The 18343-nt window shown below is 45.5% G+C and overlaps 1 long non-coding RNA gene across 1 annotated transcript in view; it reads right to left on the bottom strand.

The window, feature by feature from the left end:
* LOC137376771 (uncharacterized) overlaps positions 1 to 17407 on the bottom strand; it is a 43835-nt gene extending 26428 nt beyond the window's left edge. Inside the window, exon 1 of the long non-coding RNA XR_010976296.1 lies at positions 17353 to 17407. This is a non-coding gene — a long non-coding RNA (uncharacterized lncRNA). The remainder of the gene's footprint in view (positions 1 to 17352) is intronic.
* Between the last annotated feature and the right edge of the window lie 936 nt (positions 17408 to 18343).

Below are 18343 nucleotides of genomic sequence, written 5' to 3'. Positions count from 1 at the left end.
AGGTGGACTGATACACCGCACCAAACAACATGAAAAAAGGAAAGAAGGTACCAGCCCTTCGCTTTGCAAGCTGGAACGTCAGAACTATGTGTCCTGGACTGTCGGAAGACCTTACACAAATCAACGACTCTCGGAAGACCGCCATCATTAACAACGAGCTCAGTAGATTCAATGTGGACATTGCAGCACTTCAGGAGACTCGCCTCCCCGCGAGTGGCTCTCTAGCAGAGCAAGACTACACCTTCTTCTGGCAGGGCAGGGATCCTGAAGAACCAAGACAGCATGGAGTGGGCTTCGCCATCAGAAACTCCTTGCTCAGCATGATAGAGCCTCCCTCAAATGGCTCGGAACGCATACTGTCCATCCGACTGCTCACCACCTCTGGTCCAGTACACCTACTCAGCATCTATGCTCCAACACTCTGCTCCGCACCTGAAGCTAAAGACCAGTTCTATGAACAACTCCATAACATCATTCGCAGCATCCCCAACACCGAACACCTATTCCTGCTGGGGGACTTTAATGCCAGGGTTGGGGCCGACCATGACTCATGGCCCTCCTGCCTTGGGCGCTATGGCGTTGGAAGGATGAATGAGAACGGGCAGAGACTGCTTGAGTTGTGTACCTATCATAACCTCTGCATCACCAACTCGTTCTTTCACACTAAACCCTGTCACCAGGTTTCATGGAGGCACCCAAGATCACGTCGTTGGCACCAGCTAGACCTCATTGTCACAAGGCGAGCCGCCTTAAACAGTGTTCAAATCACACGCAGCTTCCACAGTGCGGACTGCGACACCGACCACTCCCTGGTGTGCAGCAAGGTGAGACTCAGACCAAAGAAGTTGCATCATTCCAAGCAGAAGGGCCACCCGCGCATCAACACGAGCAGAATTTCTCACCCACAGCTGTTGCAAAAATTTCTAAATTCACTTGTAACAGCCCTTCAAAACACTCCCACAGGGGATGCTGAGACCAAGTGGGCCCACATCAGAGACGCCATCTATGAGTCAGCTTTGACCACCTACGGCAAAAGTGCGAAGAGAAATGCAGACTGGTTTCAATCTCATAATGAAGAGCTGGAACCTGTCATAGCCGCTAAGCGCATTGCACTTTTGAACTACAAGAAAGCCCCCAGTGATTTAACATCCGCAGCACTTAAAGCAGCCAGAAGTACTGCACAAAGAACAGCTAGGCGTTGCGCAAACGACTACTGGCAACACCTATGCAGTCATATTCAGCTGGCCTCAGACACCGGAAACATCAGAGGAATGTATGATGGCATGAAGAGAGCTCTTGGGCCAACCATCAAGAAGATCACCCCCCTCAAATCTAAATCGGGGGACATAATCACTGACCAACGCAAACAGATGGACCGCTGGGTTGAGCACTACCTAGAACTGTACTCCAGGGAGAATGCTGTCACTGAGACTGCCCTCAATGCAGCCCAGCCTCTACCAGTCATGGATGAGCTGGACATACAGCCAACAAAATCGGAACTCAGTGATGCCATTGATTCCCTAGCCAGCGGAAAAGCCCCTGGGAAGGACAGCATTACCCCTGAAATAATCAAGAGTGCCAAGCCTGCTATACTCTCAGCACTACATGAACTGCTATGCCTGTGCTGGGACGAGGGAGCAGTACCCCAGGACATGCGCGATGCCAACATCATCACCCTCTATAAAAACAAAGGTGACCGCGGTGACTGCAACAACTACCGTGGAATCTCCCTGCTCAGCATAGTGGGGAAAGTCTTTGCTCGAGTCGCTCTGAACAGGCTCCAGAAGCTGGCCGAGCGCGTCTACCCTGAGGCACAGTGTGGCTTTCGTGCAGAGAGATCGACTATTGACATGCTGTTCTCCCTTCGTCAGATACAGGAGAAATGCCGTGAACAACAGATGCCCCTCTACATTGCTTTCATTGATCTCACCAAAGCCTTTGACCTCGTCAGCAGACGTGGTCTCTTCAGACTACTAGAAAAGATCGGATGTCCACCAAAGCTACTAAGTATCATCACCTCATTCCATGACAATATGAAAGGCACAATTCAACATGGTGGCTCCTCATCAGAGCCCTTTCCTATCCTGAGTGGTGTGAAACAGGGCTGTGTTCTCGCACCCACACTTTTTGGGATTTTCTTCTCCCTGCTGCTTTCACATGCGTTCAAATCCTCTGAAGAAGGAATTTTCCTCCACACAAGATCAGGGGGCAGGTTGTTCAACCTTGCCCATCTAAGAGCGAAGTCCAAAGTACGGAAAGTCCTCATCAGAGAACTCCTCTTTGCTGACGATGCTGCTTTAACATCTCACACTGAAGAATGCCTGCAGAGTCTCATCGACAGGTTTGCGTCTGCCTGCAATGAATTTGGCCTAACCATCAGCCTCAAGAAAACGAACATCATGGGGCAGGATGTCAGAAATGCTCCATCCATCAATATTGGCGACCACGCTCTGGAAGTGGTTCAAGAGTTCACCTACCTAGGCTCAAATATCACCAGTAACCTGTCTCTAGATGCAGAAATCAACAAGCGCATGGGTAAGGCTTCCACTGCTATGTCCAGACTGGCCAAGAGAGTGTGGGAAAATGGCGCACTGACACGGAACACAAAAGTCCGAGTGTATCAGGCCTGTGTCCTCAGTACCTTGCTCTACGGCAGCGAGGCCTGGACAACGTATGCCAGCCAAGAGCGACGTCTCAATTCATCCCATCTTCGCTGCCTTCGGAGAATACTTGGCATCAGGTGGCAGGACTATATCTCCAACACAGAAGTCCTTGAAGCGGCCAACACCCCCAGCTTATACACACTACTGAGTCAGCGGCGCTTGAGATGGCTTGGCCATGTGAGCCGCATGGAAGATGGCAGGATCCCCAAAGACACATTGTACAGCGAGCTCGCCACTGGTATCAGACCCACCGGCCGTCCATGTCTCCGTTATAAAGACGTCTGCAAACGCGACATGAAATCGTGTGACATTGATCACAAGTCGTGGGAGTCAGTTGCCAGCATTCGCCAGAGCTGGCGGGCAGCCATAAAGACAGGGCTAAATTGTGGCGAGTCGAAGAGACTTAGTAGTTGGCAGGAAAAAAGACAGAGGCGCAAGGGGAGAGCCAACTGTGCAACAGCCCCAACAAACAAATTTCTCTGCAGCACCTGTGGAAGAGCCTGTCACTCCAGAATTGGCCTTTATAGCCACTCCAGGCGCTGCTTCACAAACCACTGACCACCTCCAGGCGCGTATCCATTGTCTCTCGAGATAAGGAGGCCCAAAAGAAAAAAGAAAGAAGAACAACACTGGCATCTACCTGGCAATGTGGAAAATTGCCCAGGTATGTCTTGTACACAAAAAGCAGGACAAGTCCAACCCGACCAATTACCACCTCATCAGTCCACTCTCAATCATCAGTAAAATGATGGAAGGTGTCATCGACAGTGCTATCAAGCAGCACTTGCTTGGCAATAACCTGCTCAGTGATGCTCAGTTTGGGTTCTGCCAGGGCCACTCAGCTCCTGACCTCATTACAGCCTCGATTCAAACATGGACAAAAGAGCTGAACTCAAGAGGTGAGGTGAGAGTGACTGCCCTTGACATCAAGGCAGCATTTGACCGAGTATGGCATCAAGGAGCCCTAGCAAAACTGAAGTCAATGGGAATCGGGGGGAAAACTCTCCACTGGTTGGAGTCATACCTCGCACAAAGGAAGATGGTTGTGGTTGTTGGAGGGCAATCATCTGAGCTCCAGGACATCACTGTAGGAGTTCCTCAGGGTAGTGTCCTAGGCCCAACCAGCTTCAGATGCTCCATCAATGACCTTCCTTCAAACAAGGTCAGAAGTGGGGATGTTTGCTGATGATTGCACAATGTTCAGCACCATTCGTGAGTCTTCAGATACTGAAGCAGTCCAGGTAGAAATGCAGCAAGACCTGGACAATATCCAGGCTTGGGCTGATGTGGCAACTAACATTCGCGTCACACAGGTGCCAGGCAATGACCATCTCTAACAAGAGAGAATCTAACCATCTCCCCTTGACATTCAATGGCATTACGATCACTGAATCCCCCACTATCAACATCCTGGGGGGTTACCATTGACCAGAAACTGAACTGGAGTAGCCATATAAATACCGTGGCTACAAAAGCAGGTCAGAGGCTAGGAATCCAGCGGCGAGTAACTCACCACCTGACTCCCCAAAGCCTGTCCACCATCTATAAGGCACAAGTCAGGCGTATGATGAAATACTCTCCACTTGCCTGGATGGGTGAAGCTCCAACAGCGCTCAAGAAGCTCGAAACCAGCCAGGACAAAGCAGTCCACTTGATTGGCACCCCATCCACAAACATTTACTCCCTCCATCACCGATGTACAGTGGCAGCGGTGTATACCATCTACAGGATGCACTGTAGCAATGCACCAAGGCTCCTTAGACAGCACCTTCCAAACCCGCAACATCTATCAACTAGAAGGACAAGGGGAGAAAATGGATGGGAGCACCAGCACCTGCAAGTACCCCTCCAAGTCACACACCATCCTGACTTGAAACTATATCGCCGTTCCTTCACTGTCGCTGGGACAAAATCCTGGAACTCCCTTCCTAACAGCACAGTGGGTGTACCTCCCTCCCATGGACTGCAGCAGTTCAAGAAGGCAGCTCACCACCACCTTCTCAAGGGCAATTAGGGATGGGCACTAAATGCTGGCCTAGTCAGCGATGCCCACATCCCATGAATGAATAAAAAAAATGTACCAGGACACCCAGATCCCTCTGTACCACCGAGTTCTGCAATTTCTCTCCATTTAAATAGTATACTGCTTTTCCATTCTTCCTGCCAAAGTGGACAATCACATTTTCCCACATTATACTCCATTTGCCAAATTTTTACCCACTCTCTTAAACTATCTATATCCCTTTGTAGACTCTTTACCTCCACTTGACAACTTACTTTCCTTCCTCTTGATGTCACGTGTGTTTCTTTTCTCTGGGGAAGACTCATTCACGTCCAAGGAAAGTAGAATTGTAAACATGAGGTGTTTCTGAGAGCATAGTAAAGTACTATATAAATGCAAGACTCTTTGACTCTCCTTGAGGGAGGAGTGCTTCTCTGGCCCCACAAGGCAAGTTGTCGCCTTCTCTGCCTCAGACTCTCCCCTTCTTCCCTTCCACAAGACGCTGCCAAAGCCCCCTGCCCTGGGATGTACCGTTTGTGGGTGAGTCTTCTGCTAAGGCCAGTTAATCGCCTGAACACCTATTGACCAGCTGCATTTTGAGCTGGTAACTCTCCGATGGCAATTGCTAAGATCTGGGAGTTAAATACCTTGGCCCTCAAACTTATGCAAACAAGTGTATTTCACACTCATCCACATGACCCAGGGTCTAGCTCATCCTTTTAAAATGGGCTTAAGTCTTTAAAGTTACGGGGCCCTGCTGTCATTTCAAACAGGAAAGTAGTGATGAGATGTTGAAAGTTTGTGGAACACAGAGCGAAGCCCATCCTGTATCCCAGCTTGTGTGTGAACAAAGAAACATGCATCAAATGTTTATTGTAAGCTTGCTTTATAGGCTCATCTTTCTAACTACAAATATGACAGTAGTTCCAATTTTAAATAGCACTGAAACAGTGTGTCCTGCTGCAGAATGGACATGCACAGGAAGAACTGTATTTTCTAAGGGCCAAGCCTCAGTAAGTTTCAATTTCAGAAAGCACAAAGCTCACTGAGTTCCAATTCTGCCACCTCAGCATTGGAACTGTGTCTCCTTGGTTTGAATAAAAGTACATTTTTAGATACAAAATTGTCTTTAATATTGGCAGAATTTTACGGCCACTAAACAAGCAGGCTGGTGACAAGGGGGTCATACAATTGAGTGGGAGTTGGAGGGAGGGGGAGGGCGTTCCCGACTCCCTCCTGCCCCCACTGCAATTTTACGCCCACCCCAGGCCAATCAAGGTCCTTAAATGGCCAATTAACTGGCACTTAAGGGCCTCCTCCCAGCCCCATAGGTATTTTACCCTTGGCAGCTGGATGGCAAAAGCCTCAAGAACACTGCCTGGTAAAACCAGGTGGCCTTCTTGTGGGCAGGGGTGGGTAGACCCTCTTGATTGGGCACCTTGTGCCGTATAGAGGGCTGCCTCTGAAGCCCCAACCACTGCCAACGAACAACACTCCCCTGCCCCCCCTAACCAACCCCCTTACCTTGTGGGGCCCGGCCAATTGTTCCTAAAACTGTCTTTTGATTCTGATGTTTAATTTATTCATGGGATGTGGGGATCACTGGCAAGGCCAGCATTTATTGCCCATACCCAATCACCCTTGAGAAGGTGGTGGTGAACTACCTTCTTGAACCACTGCAGTCCCCGTGCTGTTAGGGAGGGAGTTTTAGAATTTTGACCCAACAACAGTGAGGGAACATCGATATATTTCCAAGTCAGGATGGCGTGTGACTTAGAGGAAAACTTGCAGGTGATGATGTTCCCATGCACCAGGTGTCCTTGTTCTTCTAGGTGGTAGTGGTCACGGGTTTGGAAGATACTGTCGAAGGAGCCTTGACAAGTTGCTGCAGTGCATTTTATAGATTATACACACTGCTCCACTGTGCACTGTTGGTGGAGGGAGTGAATATTTAAGGTGATGGTTGGGATGCCAATCAAGTGGGCTGCTTTGCCCTGGATGGTTTCAAGCTTCTTGAGTGTTGTTGGAGCTGCAACTATCCATCATACTCCTGACTTGTATTTTTAAGATAGTGGACAGGCTTTGGGAATTATGGAGGTGAGTTACAGGCTGCAAAATTCCCAGTGTCCTATAGCCACAGCATTCATATGGCTGGTCCAGTTAAGTTTCTGGTCAATGGTGCCTCCCAGGATGTTGATGCTAGGGGATTTAGCAATGGCAATGCCACTGAATGTCAAGGAGAGGTGGTTAGACTCTCTCTTGTTGGAGATGGTTATTGATGGCACTTGTGCGGTACAAATATTACTTGCCACTTATCAGCTCAAGCCTGAATATTGTCCAAGTCTTACTGCATGCGGGCATACATCTATTGCATAATAGAATTATTTTGGACCATACTTGGGTTCTTGTTACCAGTCTCCCATTGGGGAAATTCTCCCAGATTTAAGAACGAAAAGCTCTACACTTCATTGCTTTCTGATCAACTGTTAATTAACCACATGACACAGCAATGCTTCATATTTTGCACTGTGGATGGAGAGGCTCTAGTTTCATGCCTCCCAAGCAGCTGAACTATTTAATAAAGTTTAGTGAATTCATGGAAAACAGCAAAAGTGCTAAGGTTGAATATTGAGTGTTTGGTTGCTGGGCTGAAGCAGCTACATAAATCATATCCCACTGGGATGCTTTCAGTGAGGCTGCAGCTGAATTAAATACTCCAGTAATGAAAGAGGCAAATGCATTTTCTCAAAAAGCAGCTTTACAAAAAAGCTGACAATAATTTTGGTTTGTCAACTTCTCAGGCTGAATACAATTTTTTTGTTATTTAAGAGCATTGCTGTTTGAGGACATCAAGATAGTAAAATAGCAATTTAACTCATGAATTGAAGTGCTGTTTAGTGCCACCAAATCAATGTGAGCAACTATTTACAATGAATCTTCAGCCCATTTTATGCCAGCACAGCAAAATGTTATCAGGACATCCATCAGGAAATTGCTTCACAAGTAGAGTTAAATGACCATGGCCATCTCCTTCCTGAATGAAGGAAATACATTGGGGCTGAGGAAAAATTATAGTCGTAGGTTTGGGGAACATGTAATCCACAAGATTGCATGGGTAATATTTCTTTAAAAATAAAAATCAATTTAGTGTCAATTCTGTTTCACTCTGAAGCAAAGCATTGCACTTGATGGTGTTTGCAGCTGTTGTGCCTCCTTAAAAAGGGCAAAATTCCCTGCCAAGTCATACACCATCCCAACTTGGACATAATTCACTGAGTCAAAATCCAGGAACTCCCAACCTAACAGCAAAGTGGAACCACCTTCACTACACAGACTGCAGCGGCTCAAGAAGAAGGCCTACCACCATCTTCTTAAGGGTATCTAAGGAGGGGCAATAAATATCAGCCTTGCAGAAATGTCCACATCATGAGAATGAATAAAAACATTTCAGAAAGCATGTATCACTTACTGTGTTACATGCATTACAAGCTTCATGTCCTGTGTCAAAATGGGAAACAGGCAGTGGGCTACATATGGAGTTGATGGGCATTTGGGATGTTTTGTGCTAGCTCTGCTGCATTAATATTTTGAGGAGTTGGTTGACATTCACAGGTTAGGTGGTACTCCTTTCACTTCTTAAACCTAGCTTGTATCCAGCCCAGTTTGAAACTTGCTCCAATGCTTGCTTTAAAGACCCTATATGAAATGAATCAGTCTCAACCCAAATACTAATGAACAATGGGCCCATAACACTGTCCATAATGTGGCACTTATTCGCACTAAAATTAGTACTTTCTCATAGATGACTCTATGTCACTGGGTGGCTGATGTTGTAAATGGAAAATAAAACACAGTGTACTGGAGAATGCTCTCTTTTGTATGGGGAACACAGCACAACAGAGGAATCATTACTCCACATTTGCCATGCTGTGCCTGACCTGGGAGTGATTAATGATGAAACTAGGGGCCTAAAATGTTAAAATATTGTCCTTCTCAGCCACATGTCCAAGAGCACAAAAATTACCAAATATTTGGTGGAGGGGAAAGGGAGGGGAGACGAAATGCTAACACGGCATTTCCTACTTTCATACACCAATTATATTGCCCGCCATAAATTTAGCTATCAAATCAGATACAAGTTGCTATAGTACAAATCAATAAGGTTAAAGGACTACAAATCAGTCACAACCCTTAGAAACATTACTACATTGTCGGAAATGCTAGCAATGGAAGGCTCCAAAAAGTCTGGGAAACCATACTCAGGGATCCTGAAGTTAGTTTAATTGTTGGCACAGATCACAAATGCCAAGAAGCTAATTGGGACTCAAGCCAAACCACCAAGCCTTAGCACTAGAAAGGCTGCCAACAACAAATTGCCAATTTAGTTAAATCCGTTACTCAAATTTAAAAGAGATTGGTTGACTGCAAGATCTAAAACAGACAGCCCTAAATCCCAAGATGTTTTAAACATCAATGTATTGACTTCAATGCACTTTGGTCCCCGTTGTTGCAAATGTAGCAAACCAGCCCCAATTTTGCAAGGCTCCTGGTCACTGAACTTTTTGCTATTTGTGTGACTTGCTGTTTGTGAGATCTTGCTGTGCACAGATTGGATCCCATGTTGGCAAATTGGCTACATGAAAACAATGACTACACTTCAAAAAATACTTCGCTGGTTTTCAAGGGCACTGGAAGGCTAAACCAGTGGCAGGAGGCCGAAGCAAGGGAGTCTTGGACACGTTTCCCAGCAATTGGAGCAGGGGAAGATCAACAAACTGGGCCAGGAGACATCATAATAGGGAGGGAGGAAGAGAGGTCGGCAAGCAGGAGGGGGGAGAGAGGCTGTGATTGGGAATGGGAAGGCTGAAGGCTTCCTTGAGGAGCTAGGGGGGTAGCACTCTTGCTTCCTCTGGCCCATAAGGAGTGCTGAACAAAGTACAGACCTTGTGCAGCTAGAAGCTCCCATTTCTCTTTCACTCCCTGGAATTCTGACCCCTGGAACCACATGTAGCAATAGTGAGTTTTAGATTTGGCTCCCTAATGCCATGTGGGAACCCTATTTAAGTATTATTAATTAAGTGCCCCAGCTCTCTACAGTGTGACACTTGGATGTCTCGCTATCCACGACCATAAAAAGGCAGCAGGCGCATGCATGGCATTTTGGGGTCATGTTTCCAGGGGGTTAATATAAAGCCCATTGTTTTTATTGCCTCTATAGTTGTCACTTGCTTTCTCCCACTATCTTGAAAAAGGTGGAGAAAATGAATGAAAAACAATAGATGAACAATGGGCTACCTTCAAAGAACAGATCACTCAGGCACAGTCAAGGTATGTTCCCTCGAAGGGGAAAAATAGGGCAAGCAAACAAATCCAGAGCTCCCTGGATGACAAAAGAGGTAGAGATTAAGATTAAGGGCGGCACAGTGGCGCAGTGGTTAGCACCGCAGCCTCACAGCTCCAGGGACCCGGGTTTGATTCTGGGTACTGCCTGTGCGGAGTTTGCAAGTTCTCCCTGTGTCTGCGTGGGTTTCCTCCGGGTGCTCTGGTTTCCTCCCACATGCCAAAGACTTGCAGGTTGATAGGTTAATTGGCCATTATAAATTGCCCCTAGTATAGGTAGGTGGTAGGAAAATATTTAGGGACAGGTGGGGATGTGATAGGAATATGGGATTAGTGTAGGATTAGTATAAATGGGTGGTTGATGGTCGGCACAGACTCGGTGGGCCGAAGGGCCTGTTTCAGTGCTGTATCTCTAAACTAAACTAAACTAAACTAAAAAGAAGAAAAAGTATGCTTATGACAGATGTCAGGTAGAAAATACGATTGAGAACCAGGCTGAATATAGAAGGTCCAGAGGGGAAGTGAAAAAGCAAATAAGAGAAGCAAAGAGAGCATGAAAAGAGACTGGCAGCTCGCATTAAAGGAAATCCCAATGTTTTCTGTAGACTTATAAATAGTAAAAGGGTGGTAAAAGGAGGAGTGGGACCCATTATGGACCAGAAAGGGGATTTGCACATGGAGGCAGAGGGCATAGTTGAGGTATTAAATGAATACTTTGCATCTGTCTTTACCAAGGAAGAAGATGCAACCCAGGCAATGTTGAAAGAGGAGGTTAAGTCAGACACTAGAGGGGTTTAAAATTGATAAAGAGGAAGTATTAGATAAGCTGTCTGTTTTCAAAGTGGATAAAACACCAGGACCAGATGAGATGCATCCAATGATAATGAGGGAAGTGAGGGCGAAAATCGCAGAGGTACTGGCCATAAATTTTTTAGTCTTCCTTAGACTCATGGGTGGTGCCAGAGGACTGGAGAATTGCAATCGTTACACCCTTGTTCAAAAAAGGGTGCAAAGATAAGCTCAGCAACTACAGGCCAGTCAGTTTAACTTTGGTGATGGGAAAACTTCTAGAAACAAAATTCGGGACAAAATCAATAGTCATATCAACAAATGTGAGTTAATTAATGAAAAGCCAGCATGGATTTCTTAAGGGAAAATCATGTTTAAATAACTTGCTGGAGTTTTTTGAGGAGGTAACAGAGAGGGTTGATGAGGGCAATGCTGTTGATGTGGTGTACATAGACTTTCAAAAGGCGTTTGATACAGTGCCATACAACAGACTTGTGAGCAACCTTGCAGTTTATGGAATAAAAAGGATGGTAGCAACATGGATACAAAGCTGGCTGAATGACAGGAAACAGAGTAGTGGTTAATGGGTGTTTTTCGGGCTGGAGGAAGGTTAGTAGTGAAGTTCCCCAGGGATCAGTGTTGGGACCCTTGCTTTTCCTGATATATATTAATGACCTAGACCTTGATGTACAGGGCACAATTTCAAAGTTTGCAGATGATACGAAACTTGGAACTGTGAGGAGGATAATGTGGAACTTCAAAAGGACATGGACAAGTTGGTGGAATGGGCAGAAAGGTGGCAGATGAAGTTCAATGCAGAGAAATGTGAAGTGATTCATTTTGGTAGAAAGAACATGGAGAGACAATATAGAATAAAGGGTACAATTGTAAAGTGGGTGCAGGAGCAGAAGGACCTAGGTGTATATGTGCATAAGTCATTGAAGGTGACAGGACAGGTTGAGAGAGCGGTTAATAAAGCATACAGTGTCCTGGGCTTTATTAATAGGGGCATAGAGTACGAGAGCAAGGAAGTTATGTTGAACTTGTATAAGACACTAGTTCAGCCGCAGCTGGAGTACTGCATCCAGTTCTAGAAGCCGCACTTTAGGAAAGACGTAAGGGCATTGGAGAGAGTACAGAAAAGATTCAGGAGAATGGTTCCAGGGATGAGGAATTTCAGTTATGAAGATAGATTGGAGAAATTAGGACTGTTTTCCTTGGAGAAGAGAAGGCTGAGAGGTGATTTGATAGAGGTATTCAAAATCATGAGGGGTCTGGACAGAGCAGAAAGAGAGAAACTGTTCCCACTCATGAAAGGATTGAGAACAAGAGGGCACAGATTTAAAGTATTTGGTAAGAGAAGCAAAAGAGACATGAGGAAAAACATTTTCACACAGCGAGTGGTTAAGATCTGGAATGCTCTGCCTGAGAGTGTGGCGTAGCCAGGTTCAATTGAAACATTCACAGGGAATTAGACAGTTATATGAAAAGGAAGAATGTGCAGGGTTATGGGGAGAAGGCAGGGAAATGGAACTGAGGGAATTCCTCTTTCAGAGAGCCAGTGCCGATATGATGGGCTGAATAGCCTCCTTCTGCACTGTAACAATTCTGTGATTCTCTAAAAAGGCAGATAAAAGGAGGATATAAAAGAAAGCAGTATACGTTCATGCTTCTCCAATGACAGCTGCAGCTTACCATTTTTAACCATGTTTATTTTTGGCATGAATGAGCATTTTGAGACACGGAGCGAATGTTGGGATAGCCCAATCTCCATATCTGTTTTTTGCTGCCTTGCAGAAAAAGGAAGAAAATCTAACACCTGAGGTTTGAAAAATGCTTGCAGCTTTGATGGAGGAATCAACACTAGGAGCCCACATTGACATCTGTAAGTGTTGCTTTACCCACGAGACAGAAGTACAGACGCAGATACACCACTGCTTATTAGTCTGAAATTCCCTCCACAATTATTGAAGCTGTAGGAGGCAGACAATGTCACCACTTCAGAATTACTACATTCTCTTATGTAGACTGCAATAGCAAGGTATTGACTAGTACAATCAGGCTGCATGACTCTGTGTACTCTCTAGCCTGGAAGTCAGTCAGTCAGGATCTAATCCAAACTGGCAGGTCCCAAATTCTGAATAGTACCTAGTTTAGCACAGATAAATTCCAGGATATAACCCAGAGGGGCATTGAATTTAAATTGAATAGTAATATTTTTGTCTCCTCCCCTGTAAGTTATGAAGTATCATCTCTTCACTGCTCTTGGTAAAGAATTGCTGGATGTCTGGTGTTATGAGTAGAGGGACAAAGCTGAGACCCTCTGGGTTATATCCTGGAATTTATCTGTGCTAAACTAGGTACCATTCAGAATTTGCAGCCAGCAGCAATGAAACACAACTCTATAAGTTGGCCTGAGGCAAATTGCTAAAGAGGTTAAGTTCAGTACTCAGCCTATTCATTTAGGTTGCTCCAAACCAAAGATCCTCAGTGAGATCAGTCAAGCCTCTCTTAAGGCAGTTGGTGACTGAGCAGCAAGACATGTTTGCTGTTTTTTACCCTCGCTGTGGCAGGGTCTCCACTAAACAATAAGAAAAGCCCAACCCAGATTCTCAGCTCTGTCCCTCTACTCATAATATAACACCAGACATCCAGCAATTCTTTACCAACAGCAGTGAAGAGATGAGACTACATAACTTACACAAGGGAGGAGAGAAAAATATTACTATTCAATTTAAAGTACAAGACATATAAAGGGTGTTGATACAGTAAATAAGGAAAGATTATTTCCTCTGGTTAAGGGATCAATGATGAGGAGCCATCAACTTAAAATTGGCACTAAGAGAAAAGAACAGTTAAGAGAACATTCTGCACGTAGAGAGTTGTTAGGGAATGGAATGCTTTGCTACTGGGAGTGGCTGAGGCAAAGATAGTTGCCTGTCTTAAAGGAAGAGTAGATAAATATTTGAATCAAAGGAAGATACAGGGAAAAGAGCAAGGCAGTAGGATTATTTTTGAATTGTTCTCACAAAAAGCCAGTACAGACACAAAGGTGCAAATGGGCCCCTACTAAGCCTCAATAGCTTTATATATGAAAGAAGTCCCTGGTGGGAGTAATCTATAGGTCCCCAAACAGTAGTTCCAAAGTGGGGCACAGTATAAACCAGGAAATACTGGGGGCTTGTAAGAAAGGTATGGTAATAATCATGAGGGGATTTTAATATGCATATAGACTGGATTAATCAAATTGGCAAGGGTAGCCTCGAGGGAGAGTTCATTGAATGTATTAGAGATTGTTTTTTGGAGCAATATGTTGTGGAACCAACCAGGAAGCAGGCTTTTCTAGATTTGGTATTATGTAATGAGGTGGGATTAATTAATGATCACATAGTTAAGGATTCTCTAGGAAAGAGTGATCATAGCATGCTAGATTTTCAAATTCAGTTTGAGGGCGAGAAACTGGAGACCACACTAGCGTTCTGGAGTTAAACAAAGGTAATTACATCGGCATGGGGACAGATTTGGCCCTAGTGGACTGGGCAGGAAGACTAAAAGGTAGGACAGTTGATGAGCAGTGGCAGATGTTTAAGGAGATATTCAAATCCTCCCAACTAAAATATATTCCAGAGAGGAAGAAAGATTGTAAGAGGGGGAAAAAACATCCATGGCTTAGCAAGGAAGTTAAGGATAACATAAAGACAAAAACTACAACATATCATATTGCAAAGGCCAGTGGCAGGCTGGAAGATTGGGAAACTTTTAAAGATCAACAAAGGGTTACTAAGAAAGTAACAAAAACAGCAAAGGTAAATTATGAAAGAAAACTAGTGCAAAACATAAAAAGATAGCAAAAGCTTCTATAAGTATATAAAAGGGAAGAGAGTAGCTAAAGTGAATGTTGGTCCCTTGGAGGATGAGACTGGGGAGTTAATAGAGGGGAACACAGAAATGGCGGAGACACTAAATCAGTATTTGCCTCTGTTTTCATGGTGGAGGACACTAGTACCATCCCAATACTAACAGGTAAAGCAGAGGTTATAGAAAGAGAGGAACTTAGAACAATCATCATCACTAGGGAAAAGGTACTGAGCAAACTATTGGGAATGAAGGCAGACAGGTCCCCAGGGCCTGATGGCCTACATCCTAGGGTCTTAAAGGAAGTGGCAGCGGAGATAGTGGATCCATTGGTTATAATATTCCAAAATTCCCTGGATGTGGGAAAGGTTCCAGTGGATTGGAAAAAAGCTAATATAATGCCCTTAATCAAAATGGGAGGGAGGCAGAAAGTAGGAAACTATAGACCAGTTAGTTTAACATCTGTCCTTGGGAAATTGTTAGAATCCATTATTAAGAAAGTAATTACATGACATTTAGAAAGTCAAAACGCAATCCATCAGTCAGCATGGTTTTATGAAGGTTAAATTGTGTTAGACTAATTTGCTAGAGTTATTCGAAGATGAAACAAGCAAAGTGGATAATGGGGATCCTGTAGATGTAGTATATCTGGACTTCCAGAAGGCATTTGATAAGTTGCCGCACAAAAGGTTAATACACAAGGTAAGATCACATAGGGTTAGGGGCAATTTATTAGCTTGGATAGAGGATTGGCTAACCAACAGAAAACAGAGAGTCGGGATAAATGGGTCTTTTTCTGGTTGGCAAGATGTAACTAGTGGGGTGCCACAGGGTTTAGTCCTCGGGCGCCAACTATTTGCAATCGATATTAATGACTTGGCTGCAGGGATAGAAGGTACTATAGCCACATTTGCAGATGACACTAAAATAGGTGGGATAGTAAGTTGCAATAAAGAAATAAGAAATTTACAAATGGATATGGATAGGTTCGGTGAATGGGCCAAAATTTGGCAGATGGAGTTTAACGTGGATAAGTGTGAGGTTATCCATTTTGGTTGGAAGAATAGAAAGGCAACTTGTTATCTAAATGGAGAGAAACTTCAGAGTGCTTCGGTGCAGAGGGATCTGGGTGTCCTCGTGCATGAATTGTAGAAAACTAGTATGCAGATGCAGCAGGTAATAAGGAAGGCAAATGGAATTTTGGCATTTATTGCTAAAGGAATAGAGTATAAAAGTCGGGAAGTGTTGCTGCAACTGCACCTGGAGCATTGCTTACAGTTTTGGTCCCCTTACTTGAGGAGGGATGTAGTTGCATTGGAGGCAGTTCAGAGCAGGTTCACTAGATTGATTCCAGAGATGAGGGGTTTGTCTTATGAAGAGATATTGAGCAGTTTAGGCCTTTACTCTCTAGAGTTTAGAAGAATGAGAGGAGATCTAATTGAGGTATATAAGATGATTTAAGGGATTGACAAAGTAGACGTAGAGAGGATGTTTCCTCTGGTGGGGCAATCTAGAACGAGAGGTCATAGTTTTAGGATAAGGGGTAGCAGATTTAAAACAGACATGAGGAGAAATTACTTCTCTCAAAGGGTCGTGAATCTGTGGAATTCACTATCCCAGAGTGGGGGTGGAGAGGGATCTCAGAAATGATGCGTCGAAGATCGGAGGGGACAGCCCAGAGAGATTGAGGGCCAGACTGTCTATCTCCTCCTTAAATGTCGGGACATTGTGTAAATTTAAGGAGGAGATAGACAGATTTTTAATTAGTAATGGGTTTAAAGGGTTATGGAGAATGGGCAGGAATTGAGGCCGAGATGAGATCAGCCATGATCGTATTGAATGGCGGAACAGGCTCGAGGGGCTGAATTGCCTACTCCTGCTCCAATTCATATATGTAATTATTCCCGTCCACGCTACAATCACCATGCTTTATATCACAGAACCTTACCCTTCCACCTACTGCAGCTACGTTTAACTCCCTTGGATGAGCAGAAGGGAGGTGGGTGGGGATTTAAAAATGGGAAACCAGCTACCTCCAACATGCCCATGCCCAATTTTAGCAGAGATGGGTTGAGGGGCAGATGACTAACCAACTCTCCGGAGGTGGATCCCTCCTTTTAATATTAAAATGAGATTGTGTGACTAGGAATTTTAACTGTGTTTCAGATTTAACATTGGCCAGCTGAGTTTCCCAGATCTGGAAACCTAACAGCTGAAGGGAGCTGAGACTGGCTAGAAGAACAGGTAGGTGATTTTCCTGCATTGTTTACAGGCCAGGAGGAGCAGGATTACTCCCATCAATTTCCCGCACCCCCACAGAGTCTCTGACCCGTGACCAGTCTCCGAACAACAATCTCTCCGAGGCCCCCACACCAATTTTTGACTCATGATCCCTCCACGGACCCCTACCCCCGATGTCTGACCGACAATCTCTCCGGGCCCACCCCCCAGCGATGTCCGACCCACGATCTTTCTGCACCGTAACCCCCCCCCCCCCCATGTTCAAACAACAATCCGGCATCCTACCCCCGATGTTCAACTCACGATCTCTTCCTTCCCTCCTTCCCTCCCTCCTCACCACACCCCGGCTGCAGGCCTGTGTTCCCAACAGCCAGCTTTTCAATCTGCTAAACCTCCCCGCATCCCCACTCCCTCCCCGCCTTTCCGTAAATATCGGAGACGATGGGCAGAGTTTTCACTGACCTGACCCGCAGTGATCAGTTCCCTGCCCAGAGGCCTAGTCTGGGAGCGATCAGAGGCAGAGGGCAATGGGAGGGGGCTATCCACCAGAGGTGGAGGTGGTCAGTCGTGGGGGTGGGCCTCGCGTCCCCTGCATATGCCAGAGGCAGCTGAACAAGTGTTATCCGGATATCACATAGCCTTACTGGTTGATGTGATGTCCATTGCCTGAATTTGGACCATGCAGATTCATACATCACCCACCAAAGATCTGCAAGAGGGACCCAGCACCCAGAAAGGGCCAGGCACCCAACTTCCAGTTTGTTGAATTTGAAGAACTTCTGCTGTTGCAAAATGTCTAGAAGTACTGTGGAAGTACTGTTTTTGAGGATGTTCTGGTTAGTTCCTGAATATGGCAGGGATTGTTGCTGCACCCTTACAGGTAGGATAAAGGATTAGATGACCTGTCCACATAAAGGCTGCAACACTACAACAGGTATGGGGAGTGCAATGGCAGTGCCACTGGTTTTGCAGCACAACAGAGAGAAGGAGCTGAGGCTGCAGAGAGGGAAGCTCTGCACCACGCCCTCTGCCAACTTCGAGCTGGACTCCTCCATGCTGCTTAATCGTGACAGGAGGCTGTCTGGCAGGCCAGCCAATGCACCCAGCATCTTGGTGTGCATGCCCACCAGCATTCCCCTGTATGTCACCCTATCGAGATCCTCAACTGAGTTCCCTGTAGCAGAATAAAAGCAAAATACTGCGGATGCTGGAAATCTGAAATAAAAACAAGAAATGCTGGAGATACTCAGCAGGTCTGGCAGCATCTGTGGAACTGTGGATGCTGCCAGACCTGCTGAGTATCTCCAGCATTTCATGTTTTTAATCCCTGCAGCAGAACTTGTCTGCAACTTCACCATCCAGTGAGCTGGCAAACAAATAATCCTTTACCCCAAGTCTGGCTGCAACCCATTCGTGTATGGTGACTCACCACGTGCAAATCCCAATCCTATAC

The sequence above is a fragment of the Heterodontus francisci genome, chromosome 13, assembly GCF_036365525.1.
Source record: "Heterodontus francisci isolate sHetFra1 chromosome 13, sHetFra1.hap1, whole genome shotgun sequence".
In the NCBI taxonomy this organism is placed as follows: domain Eukaryota; kingdom Metazoa; phylum Chordata; class Chondrichthyes; order Heterodontiformes; family Heterodontidae; genus Heterodontus; species Heterodontus francisci.
Note: the sequence above shows the minus strand (reverse complement) of the source record. Positions and strands in the feature narration are given on the sequence as shown.